Source organism: Mytilus galloprovincialis, chromosome 9, assembly GCF_965363235.1.
Source record: "Mytilus galloprovincialis chromosome 9, xbMytGall1.hap1.1, whole genome shotgun sequence".
Taxonomy (NCBI): Eukaryota; Metazoa; Mollusca; class Bivalvia; order Mytilida; family Mytilidae; genus Mytilus; species Mytilus galloprovincialis.
The window spans coordinates 29,967,420-29,979,638 of NC_134846.1; positions in this window are offsets into that span (position 1 = coordinate 29,967,420).

A 12,219-nucleotide genomic window follows, 5' to 3' on the forward strand; every position below is an offset into this window, starting at 1 on the left:
AATATGTTTATGCACCCGTAAAAATTTTACGTAAAATGGTATAGAAATGCCCGCGTCCGTCTGTCCGTCGTAAATATGGTACAGCATATTATCATTAAACTGAACATGGTTGCTTTTTCAGTCATGATGGTCAAACGGTCTGTATCATTTTTGGTGAACTTTATAAGTTACAGGACTTTGTAACTAGAACAGTTTTTTTTACAGTTCGCGCTGCATCTAGAAAACGTTTTATGACTATTGCTCTAAACTTTACGCACTTCTTAGTTAAATAATTCTGAAGAACTTGTATATACTTTTGAGAATGATTCAGAATTTGATTTTAGAGTTATTGAGTTTATGACAAAAAGGGGCTGGGGGTTCACATGTCGCGCCGTATCTCAGAAACTATCTATAATAATTGCATAGAACTTCACATACTTTTTAGTTAAATTATTCTTAAGATCTGTATACTTTTTCGTGATGATTCTTCAATTCATTTTTGAGTTCTTGAATTTTTATTGAGCTTTAATTTGGGGATCATATAAAACATGTTGTGATATATAAACTTATTATTGAGCAAGAATAATGAATGAGTCAGGATATACCTAGCATGACTTCCGTACGACCCCCGTGTTATTTTAAAAACATATATTATGTTGTTTTTTTTTTCATGAGACGAAGGGCGTATCATGCGCTCGAAGCGCAGCTGTTTATTTTTTCTTTATTTTTTTTATAGATATATTAGAGAAATGACGGAATGACAGAAAATACAATGCAATTTCAATATAATTAATATTTCCAAATGGCATAACTCTTTTAAAGAATAGTTGATATGCACTGATTTTCGAACGTGTCCATACGATATCAGTTTTATAGAAAGTTGGCAAGAATTGTACACTTGAAAAATCTAATTAACCAGAAGTCCGGAAGGACAGACAGGGGAATGGACATGCGGTATTTTATGTACGCGCTGTGGTGAAAAAAATATATAGTTATTTACCAATAAAATTACGCTATGAGAGAATGATTTTAATTGCAACTAATCGTAATATATCCAGTCCTCTCGCTATTAATTCAATCATTTTTTTGCCAAATCAAAAATTTCAAAATTATAGTTTCTCTGTCTGGACAAAAGCATCCATTAGCAAATTGAAGATTCTCCTTTGTAACATTTTGCTTCTGTTTTCTGACCACATAAAACAGAAGATGTGGTATAATTGCCAATTAGACAGCTCTCATCAAGAGACAAACATGACACAGAAATTAACAACTATAGGTCTTCAACAATGAGCAAAGCCCATACCGCATAGTCAGCTATAAAAGGTCCCGAAATGACAATGTAAAACAACTCAAACGAGAAAAGTAACGGCAAATTTGATTACTGTCCAAACGACGCTAACTTTTTTAAAATTCGTATCAACAAAAACGGATTTTCTCAGTGATAACAACGTGAATTAAAGGGTATTAAGGAGTATGTGTAATGAAACAGCAGCCAACCAAACAAAACAAAACAAAGAACAACATCTAGAGGTCATCATACAGTATGAAATAATATACGAGTGTGTACAGTAAATGTACCTGTATGTCATGTTCTAAATTGCCGATCGAGTCTTAAATTTTTGAAAGCCGTAAAAATTATCAACAGTCCGTAATAACTTTTCTTGAGAAGTTTCTCACTTAGACCACAAACACAGAGAGGTATTTGTTATTCACATGATTTTCCTTCCGAAAACAATGTTACCAATTTATAGATAGTACTTAACAAGTAATATTTATACATCTGAAAAATGTCGCCGGTAATTTGAAGCGATAACGTCGAAATTGTCTGCCAGCGACGTCGTGCACTTTAGCGTTAACGTTGAGGTTACAAAGGGGTGACGCATTTTTTTTTAGGATAAATCGTGATTATCATGGAATCCAGCACGGTGACCTATATTTTTTATTTGAGATTTGGAGAAAGCATGACAAAATGCAGTTTATGCAGAAAAATGATAAAAATGACATTTTCAGAAACAGTTTTTTTTCCATTTTTTTAGGTTTAGAAAAATACCACTTTGAGCATCTGGTCCGCAATGTCAAGCAAGACTTGAATAATCTTATAGTTATTCGTGTACAAAAATGTAGTGATTTATTTTTTTCCTTATTGCCACTTATCACAGCTTCAGATTGAACCCGATCTTAATAATTTACGACGAAAAATATCTACTCCAAAAAATTTATAACATTGCCTAATTGTTTTACAAAATTGCACAAATCCCCAATTTTCAGCCTCAATTTTCTCGAAAACAAGCACGGTGACCTATGTTTTATTTTGTGTTTTATTTTATAACTCGCCAAGGCCTACAACATATTAAAAAATTATAAAAATGACATTTTATCGAGAAACTGTATCGGATGCCCTTAAACTCGTTAACTAGACGTCTTTTTCGATACTGGGCACCCTACTATAACAGCCACACAAATATATACATGAGCGCCGAAACGGGTACATACACGCTGATAGGGTTATTTCACCTCTGAGAATTGATAGCGAACACTAGAGACAGTTTATAAAAAGTGCAGCGTATTAACACACGTATTTATAAGCAAATAATGAACGAATAATGGTCGGCTATATTTGACACAGGGCGGCGGGTTTGAATTGAAGAAATTTTCTTTTTTTTGAGAACTGTTAGTACCAAATAATTTATTGCACGGAAGGAATCGTACCCATAATCTTTTTCCAGCGAGCAGAAGCAGACGTTTACAATGCTCTTGTTTCTCAAACATCTCTCCCTAGATTTCTGTGTTGCAGATTTAGAGGCTTTATATTCAAGTTTCAGGATGAATAACTACTTTTAACGATTGCTTCCTGTATGATTTATATAGAAACACATTCAAATTAAGGAAATGTACCAGTTAAAATGCCAGCTTCTTAGATAAAAATTGTTCGTTTTGGATTGGAATCTCTTTTATTCAAATGCTTATCCTTTTCGGTTTAAAAATTTCAGAAAAAATAAGTTCCTTTTTTATAAAGTAAAGTAAATGCATTAAATTTCTGCAAGTAGGAGCTATTAAACAATGCTTCTTTTATTTAGCGACACAAATAGACGTTGTTCATCAACTGCATTTTCACTCCCACTTCTGCCGCATGACCATACATGTATATATTTGTGTGGCTGTTACACAACCGTGACATTTCTAGTAACATGAACTGCTACAATTTTTTTCTCCAGATAATGTATAATCTTTAAGAAATGAAGGGATACCACTTCTACCTATGGAAAAGGTTTTAAAAAATGCGCTCTTGCAACCTGTAAGTAATACATTAATTTATGCCTACGGAATAATTGATTGGGAGATGAAACTCTACTTTTCACCCACAAAGTAAATTAAGTATGTGAGCGATTCGACTGAGTTTTCTTTATCAAAAATATGTTTCAAAATATAATCTACAACACTATATTTTGATTATTATGATTATCTAAATGTCATACTGATTACAGGTAACTGAAGACTAAGAAGTTAGAAGGAAGTCTGTTGAACACTTGAAATTATAACTATATTAGACGTTACTCGACGAAGCACATTTCATTTCTTTGTATAAAGAATACAGTCATATTTCATTAGTAGCATCTGGCATGACATAATTACAGGGCACATTCTTTGTCTCAGAACCTTAATTGAGTATTAGTCATGGTAATATAGAACTTTGATAAGTATCGATTTTAATACATAATTGCAATTTCATGTAAAGATCTAAAGACTGTATATATGGTCATCGAAGGTCATATTAGAATAACGAGATGTGATATAATTACAATGAGACAACAATCTACCAGAGTTCAAACGGAATGGAAGTAAATAATTATATGGCTTCATGTCTTTTATGTATCTAATTTATTTGTTCAAGTCTTGTAACATAATAAAGTTAACCAGCATGGGAAAAACAACACAAAAACAGTTAGAATACAGCTAGAAAAAATTTAACATGGACATATAGTTTGATGGACATATTTTTTTATCATCATACTTTGTACCCAAAGAAGATTAAGGAAAAACATGTGATTTCTGTTGAAATTTCTTCTGAAATAAAAATCATAAAAAACCTCCAGCAACTGGAGGCGTCCTTCAGCTGGTCCCTAAACAAATATGCATACTAGTTCAGTGATAATGGACGTCATACTAAACTTCGAATTATACACAAAAAACTAAAATTAAAAATCATACCAGACTAACAAAGGCGAGAGGCTCCTGACTTGGGACAGGCGCAAAATTATCTGTTTGTTTTATTCACACATCGTTGTCAATATAATGGATTTTGATGCGACTGTCATAGTAAGTAAGTAAAGTAAGTAAATAGTTTATTAAAGTGTCACATATTGATTGACATAAATATAAGCAACATTATATAAATATATACACATAAAACAATCAATATCCAGCCATAAAAACGACTTATGAGACACTAAAAAGCTTAAAATTCTATAAAAATTTCAAATATATTCCGTAAAAAGTCACAAAAAATTCACCATTAAAATAAAAAAAAATAAAAAATCACTATATTTAACAAATATATATATAAATACAATAGAGAGGTTTAGCGCTGCTTTAAAACCAGGTTAAACCACCATTTTATTCATAAGAAAATGCCTGTACCAAGTCAGGAATGTGACAGTTGTTGTCCGTCCATTTGATGTGTCTGTGCTTTTGATTTTGCCATTCGATTATGGACTTCCCGTTTTGAATTGTTCTCGGAGAATCGGTATTTTTTTATTTTACTATTTACACCCTTTGCTTTTAGATATTTGACATGCATTGAGCGTTCCTGAGGTAGATCAACAAAAGCGTTTCGGTCGCATACAATATATAACGTGTTGTTTCCATGATTTTTTGCACCCAGGTATGTTTTTCATATTGGGTTTTAAACCGAACAAGGTGAGTGCAATATGTTCAAGAAGAGGCTCATATTTTACCTTATCGTTTTCATGAATGCAAGTTCAAATTACGACTATATAAAACCTTTGTTGTTAATTGACTTTGAACAATATTTTGGCCTTTAAAAAGCGCTTAAAACTGCGGCCAGAGCCTTGTTTTTCAGCTTGATAGCATAACAGATAGTTAACAATTTGATTTAACAATTCCACTGACATCATTGTGATTCATTTATTGTGGCTTCTTTTTCAAGAATTGTTTAGGCATTCAAATAGATAGTATATTTTTACTGTAATCGGAACATACTTGAATGATTTGTAGAGATAATGTTGGGAGTAAAGATTTATAGTTACAATGTAGATTCCATGCACTTTGATACCAGTCAATTGAATAGATCCGTAATTTAACTGATTATGTCCAATTCTCATTAGGCCATATTGACTGAGTGTGGATTTGCATGGTTGGTGATACTTGCATTTAAGGAGACACTCACTCACCATTATATTTGAATCAAATGCACTTAAAACAAAAAAATATTAGTGTAAATCGATTAATAAGATATACTAATGTCATCATTTGGTTTTCAAATAAAAACATCATTTGTCTGGTTACGAGTGATTTATGGTAATACTTTCTATTTGGATCTACAATGTAATGTTGAGTTATCGTTTTTTCCATCGTAGTTTAGTGATTTAACAAGTTCCTATCAGGATCAGTCTTATGGGATATTTAGTATAGACCTAGATAAGAAGTTAGAATCTTGGTAATATCATTAAGAGCATCTATTTTTTTCGTATTTGTAAAAAAAACCAGACTTGTGTCAAAATATATATCTCCAGGAGAGGGAATATGTACGCTAAGTCAATAATCAGTTGGTTTGATTTTGTTTTGTGTATGTCAGAAATGATATAGTTATTTATAATACATACAGACGAAATAATTTCATGAATGATAAAGTAACAATCCATACCGAAAAAACAATATGGAAGGATAACGTTGTTTTGTGATGTGAAAGTCGTATGCAAAGACTTTCTATATTTCTGAAGAATATTGATATTTTTTTCTCAAAAATTTCACTGTGAAGGTTAAAAGTAGGATATTTTCGCTGATATAAACAAACACGTCTGTTCAGCCATAAATCTTTATAACAACTCAATAGAGCTCACGACTACGTCACTGTCAATTGTAATGTATAAACTAAGAAACGTCGTTATCATCTCCATAGTCACCAAATTGTTTGATATACATGTTTAAGATCTGTAATGCATGTGTACTGTGTATTTTTTTTATTATGCTTGGTCGCATATTGCATACTATGTGTTGTCACAAAGGAATAAATAAAACTAAAATATTTCGTAGTTTTGTACTATGGATTATTTATTTTTTTATTCTAAAACCAATTTCGTGGATTTCATGGGTAAAGGTGAACCACGAAATTAAATGTTCAACGATTAAAAATTTTTCATAGGCTTTTATGCAGAATTCGCAAACACAATGAAATTATATATTCACGAGCATGTAAGTTTACCTTACTCCACGAAAATTGATACCCACGAATATAAATAAATCAACAGTAAAGGGTTGATGAAAACATTGACATGTTTTCTGAAGATATACTCATTTGACAGGTGTAGTTATATCACTGGACCATAATTTCCGATTAAATTGCAACATGATTTTACATGTCATATTGTTAAAAGGATGAACACATCATTGTCTTTTGTATTTGCTAATATACTTTGTCTATATGGGTTTTCTGTTTCTTTTTTCTTTTTTTACATATGACGTGGCACTGTACTTATGTACCCGCCTTTGTGTTTTTTGTCATGAGAAATATTTGTTTACATAATTGTTTGTTTTTATATTGATTAAAGACCACCATATTGACTGCTGTACCCGTAGTTTTGACTTTTTTCACCTATTATGTCTGTTTGCTTTATTCACACATCGTTGTCAATATAATGTTTATGCGACTGTCATTCAAGTGAGAGGATTAGCAATCTATAAAACTAGGTTAATCCACCATTTTCTACATAAGAAAATGCCCGTACCAAGTCAGTAATATTAAGGTTGTTGTCCATTCGATTGCTGTGTTTCAGCTTTTGATTTTGCCATTTGATTGGGGACTATTTTGAATTTTTCTCGGAGTCTAGTATTTTTGTGAATTTACTTTTTAAAGTTATACTGCATATATATATGTAACTACAATATCTATTTAGTCCCATACCGACGAAGAAATAGGGTAGATAGGTAGGCAATATCATTTTATTTTAAATTTTTTTTTAGCTAGTTACAACTAGGGAATCAGTCTGGCTTTTACAGTCCATGTTTCATAATGGCATAACAAGTGTTAGGGTAGGCACTAACAATTAGCGTAGGTAGGTTTAGCGGAAGCACATGTATTATTTGTTTGGCCTTAGTCTAAAACAAACTGACAATCCCATGACAAAAATTGAAAGAAAAAGAAGCGACAAATCGACAAATAGCGAATTCAGACGCAAAATGATGCTTTAGACTAACGTCGTGTTTCTGTGGGGTCATAAATTAAATAACAAATAGTTGTTAATTTCTAGTTTATAGATTTTATAAATTTTACTTAACCTGAATTGCAATCACTCCCAAAGAAACATCGACTTTAAGCGTGCTTGATTTCACGAGGAAATATCTTTCGTGTGCATATTATCTATAAAGTTGAGCGTAATGCGATATAAAATTGTCCAATCAGGTTATGGAAGATATTACCGCCTTGGTCGATAAAACGATTTAAAATAAAGCAAGTGTCTAAATCAAAGACAGAGTTAACTAACGCTTCAGGTAAGTCTAGTTAATTAGTAATACTTAGTAATTACTTCATTAGTAATAATGGTTAATTAGCAATTGTAAACAATTAGTCTTCAGAAAATAAAATAAAAGTAATATAGTACTATAAGCTTACTATATTCTGATATTCTGATATAAGGAAACCATATATAAAACCATTTTATTGGAAAAAACCATCTTGTTATAAACTTATACAATTATTGTCTGTTCATAACATTAAAGAGCTTAACAATCTAGGTAAATACCTTTATTAAGCTGATAAGATTCGTTATTCATAATATTATACTTATATTTCATTAGTTATATTATTTGTTGTCATTCTCCGCCATTGATACAAACTGTTTGTAATTATAAAACATGTATGTAATTATTCACTGATGCTATTATATTTGTATATATGTAAATTCTATAAGCTGTATTGCTTCTGAATAAAAGACTATTATTATTGTTAAAGAAAATTTTAAGTTTCAAAAAGCTATATCTTATAGGGGTGGTTTGGAAATACTAGATTTAATAAACTTATTCAAAGTTACATTAATAAAAAGAGAAATAGTGTAAACGACAATCATACTGCATCCGAGAAAAAAAAATATCGTATTACATGTACACTCAAAACTTTGAATTTTTGAATACCAATTATTTTTTACTTCAGGAATAGATTACTTTGGCTGTATTTGACATTTTTTTGAAACTTTGGTCCTCAATGCTCTTCAAGTATAATTTGGCTTATTTCACAATTTTTTATTCGAGCGTTACTGATGAGTCTCTTGCGAAAATACAAAACTCCAATCCTTGTATAATAGTATATGATGAGTTTAACTATAAGTTTGTGAGTGCACAAGTCATTTACCCACTAGAAAATACTTCAATGTTGGTATGATTAACATCTTTTAGAATGAATAAAGTTTCCATGTAGTGTTTGGTATTTAATTGAAGGTATAAATCTATCAGAAGAGACTGTTTCACAATCTATTAAAATCTTAAAATCTTTAAGAAAAAAGGTATTAACCAGAATACGAACTTGGAGGTTTATTGAAAAGGGGTTAATTTCATAAAACCTTACAAAATAAAACTTACGGCAATATCAAATCACTAAAGTAGCACGTTTAAACTGGTTGCCTCTTAAACGCTTTACCGGAGTAATATAGTTGAGGATGTACTTAGCCTTAGGTGAGGGTTAGGAATTTGTGTCATATATTCGGACTCCTTCGGTTTTTATCTTTTCAATTTCATTTTGTAAATAAATCATTACGTTCATGCTTAACAACTTTAATTAAAAGAATATGTTTCCAAGAAGTAGTTGGATTTTAATTGAAGGTATAAATCTTTCAGAATAGACTGTTTCCATTAAAATAACATGTTTTTAGCAAGCATGGGCAGATTATACTCTCCATGCGGCAACAATTTTTTACTTCGGTTGGTGATGACAAATCTGTGATTCACTATGTATGTCATGCTGTTTGTCCGTTCACCATTATTTCCTTCGGTCAAGGTGTTGTTATTCTTCGATTTACTGTGCTTAATTGCCCTGGAAATCTGTTGTTAATTCTGTTAATGACTTCATGCTTCGTGTTAAACTGTGATGATGAGACAATTTTTACGGAATAGATTAACTTTCTGTTCATATAGACCATAGACTATTTTGTAAGTAGTGTTTGATACCTAATTGGAGGTATTTAGATCTATCACAATAGACTGATTCCATTTAAATCTAAAGAAAAAAGGTATTAACAAGAATACAAAGAGAAGGTTAATTAAAAAAGGGGAAAATGCCATAAAACTTAACAAAATAAAACGTAAGGCAATAGCAAATCACTAAAGTAACACGTTTAGCAATGTTTAGACTCTTTGCCTCCGATACGTTTTACTGGAATAATCTTATTAGGGATGTTATTATGAAGGTTTAGGAATTTGTATCAGCTGTTCGGACTTCTTGTGTTTTTCAGTTAATACAGGGTTAAAGTTTCGATCCTGCTTACTTTTCATATAAGATTTCAATAGCTAATAAAAAGGTCATTTTCCACAATTGCAGCATATTTCAGATGTCCTTTATTTTGATTTACGAACGAAATAGTACTAATGCAAATATAAGGTAAAAGTCCATGTCAGCCTTTTCACACCATTTAAAAAAAATCAAGTATCCCGAAAAGGGGCGTCATAACCTATTTTTTTTAGCTTATTTTGATCGTGAACTATTGCTCTTCCGTCTTATAGTATCAATCTTAAAATCTAGATTTTTGTAATTTCAACTCAGTACAATCCTTTAGTATCCTTAAATGTTACGCTAACACACACTAAATGAAATCCAAGAATGTTTGGCTACCTAAAACATAAACATATGAAGCGCTTTTGACCAAAATTAGGGCGATGGCAGTTTGCTGATGTTCTAATCTAGTCAATCGATTTAAAATTGAAAAAAGGAAGCAACAACACAAAAAAAAAGTTAGATCTTCAAATGATATTGGCCTGATGTATCAGCAGGGTAAACATGCATCATCCAAAAAAAATTTTCAACCCTCAGTAAAAAAGTTTATAATAAGAAAAAATCTGTAAAATTACAGTGTTTGTAGTTATACCACAAGAGAAATGTTGTTAGTGCGGTTAGAGCGGTTAGATCTAGATCAAGTTGCCTGAGGAAGTTTTGAATTTGAAGTTTGAAGTTTTGCATATATGTAAGTTAAATTGTTAAGAAGTGCTTATATTTACTCTTCGCAGTCCTTGAAACTTGTCGATCCTTCCTGAATATTATTTATGGGGTGTTTGTGTTCTGTCGATAACCAAAAAGTAAGCCGGAACACCTAAAATTGCTTTTTTTGTCACCACGGCATAAAAAATACAAGCTAGAAATACAAAACTATCTCAAGAAAACTTACAATAGTGTGTTCTATCCTGAATATGTACTAAATATTCCAAATTGCTAGAAACAGCAGAATAATTTAGGAAATTTGAGGACCCAGGGGTGAAAAACAGAAAACTGCCTACCCCCTGGGTCATAAAACAAATAATTTAACTTGTAAATGCTATGTTTTTATGATTTTTAAGTTCTTGATATAGAAAACAATAACTATGCTTGGAAGTTATGCAAAAATCAGATGTTAGCAGTCATCTCTATGACATTTTAAGGGAATTTATATCTCAGACTGGTATCTGCATACCTACAACTATTTCAAATATGGCTTTGTTTGTACACCTCTAGTATACTTATTAGGTAAATTATGTCAGAAATATGGTTACAGATGATACTGTTGTGACAATAATTCTAAATTGACCATTTGAGTTATAGTCCAGTCGATTTGTGAAACAATTGGTCAGATTGTGATAAAAGCATAAAATTTGGCAGAGTGTTAGTTGATGTCATAACTAACATTTATAGCTATGGACCCAATTCAGAAAATCAAAATGGCGGCTCTGGGCGGCCATTTTGAAATCATGTACCAATTTTGATAAAATTTCGTATATCTTATGACAAAGGATATCAACTGAGGACTGTTGAAATATTAGGTGGCCATCTTGAATGGTGTCCATTTTGGAAACGTAAATTTCAAATATATCATTATTCTCTATTCTATTTTTTTTTGAATTAATGCTAAGTTTTATATGCATTTACAACTAGTTTTTCTTATAATTTATGTATATGACTGTTGCTATTCATATATAATATATTCACCAAGTGCTGAAATAAGGCATGCATATGTTAACTAATAAATGTATTTCAAAAATATGCGTAAATTCTTTTAATTGCAGTTTAGCATGTAGGGCTTAGTTACTTTTTTACCACCAAAAAAAAAATGCATATATACAATATAAGTTATGACCACTGTATGTTGAAAAGAAATAATATGTAGGTATTAAGTCAATGGAGCTGAAAAAATAATAAATAGACTGGAAAGAATTCCGTAACGCCAAGAGAGGACACATGAGGATTTGCAATGTCAATCAAATACAAAAAGACCAGACATAGACATTTTAGCTGGTAATCAGTCATTTTCTGTAAGCATACAACTGTTCCAAGTTGGCGAAGGCAATGTAATGGGAGAATCACAAGGCAAAAGGTTCTTATCATGTCAAAGCAAATCTTAAGATCAAAATATATTTTGTCAGGAAAAACGAAAAATGTCTCAGATGAGTCACGGATTGAAAATAACAATAAAATAACCAGCCACGGTTGAATTAACAAGAACAATATGATAGCAGGAATTTTTTTCTTTCATCGTGATGAGGTATCTGACTATCATCATGAAGCCTCGACAATTATGATCGACAATAGAGTATGTGACTATCACTCGAACTACTAACCATTGTTCTTTTAGCAAGACTCAGTGCTGGATATCATGCTAAATGTTTGTTAAAACTGCACGACAGGGCAATTAGACAGAATTCGAGACACAGAAAAAAGTCAAGAATCTGTTATCCATGGAATTGGGCTCGCCAAATTGATAGAAAACAATGACGACTCACACTATGGATCAGATATTGTTTTAATATTTGAAACTGATGATATTTGTA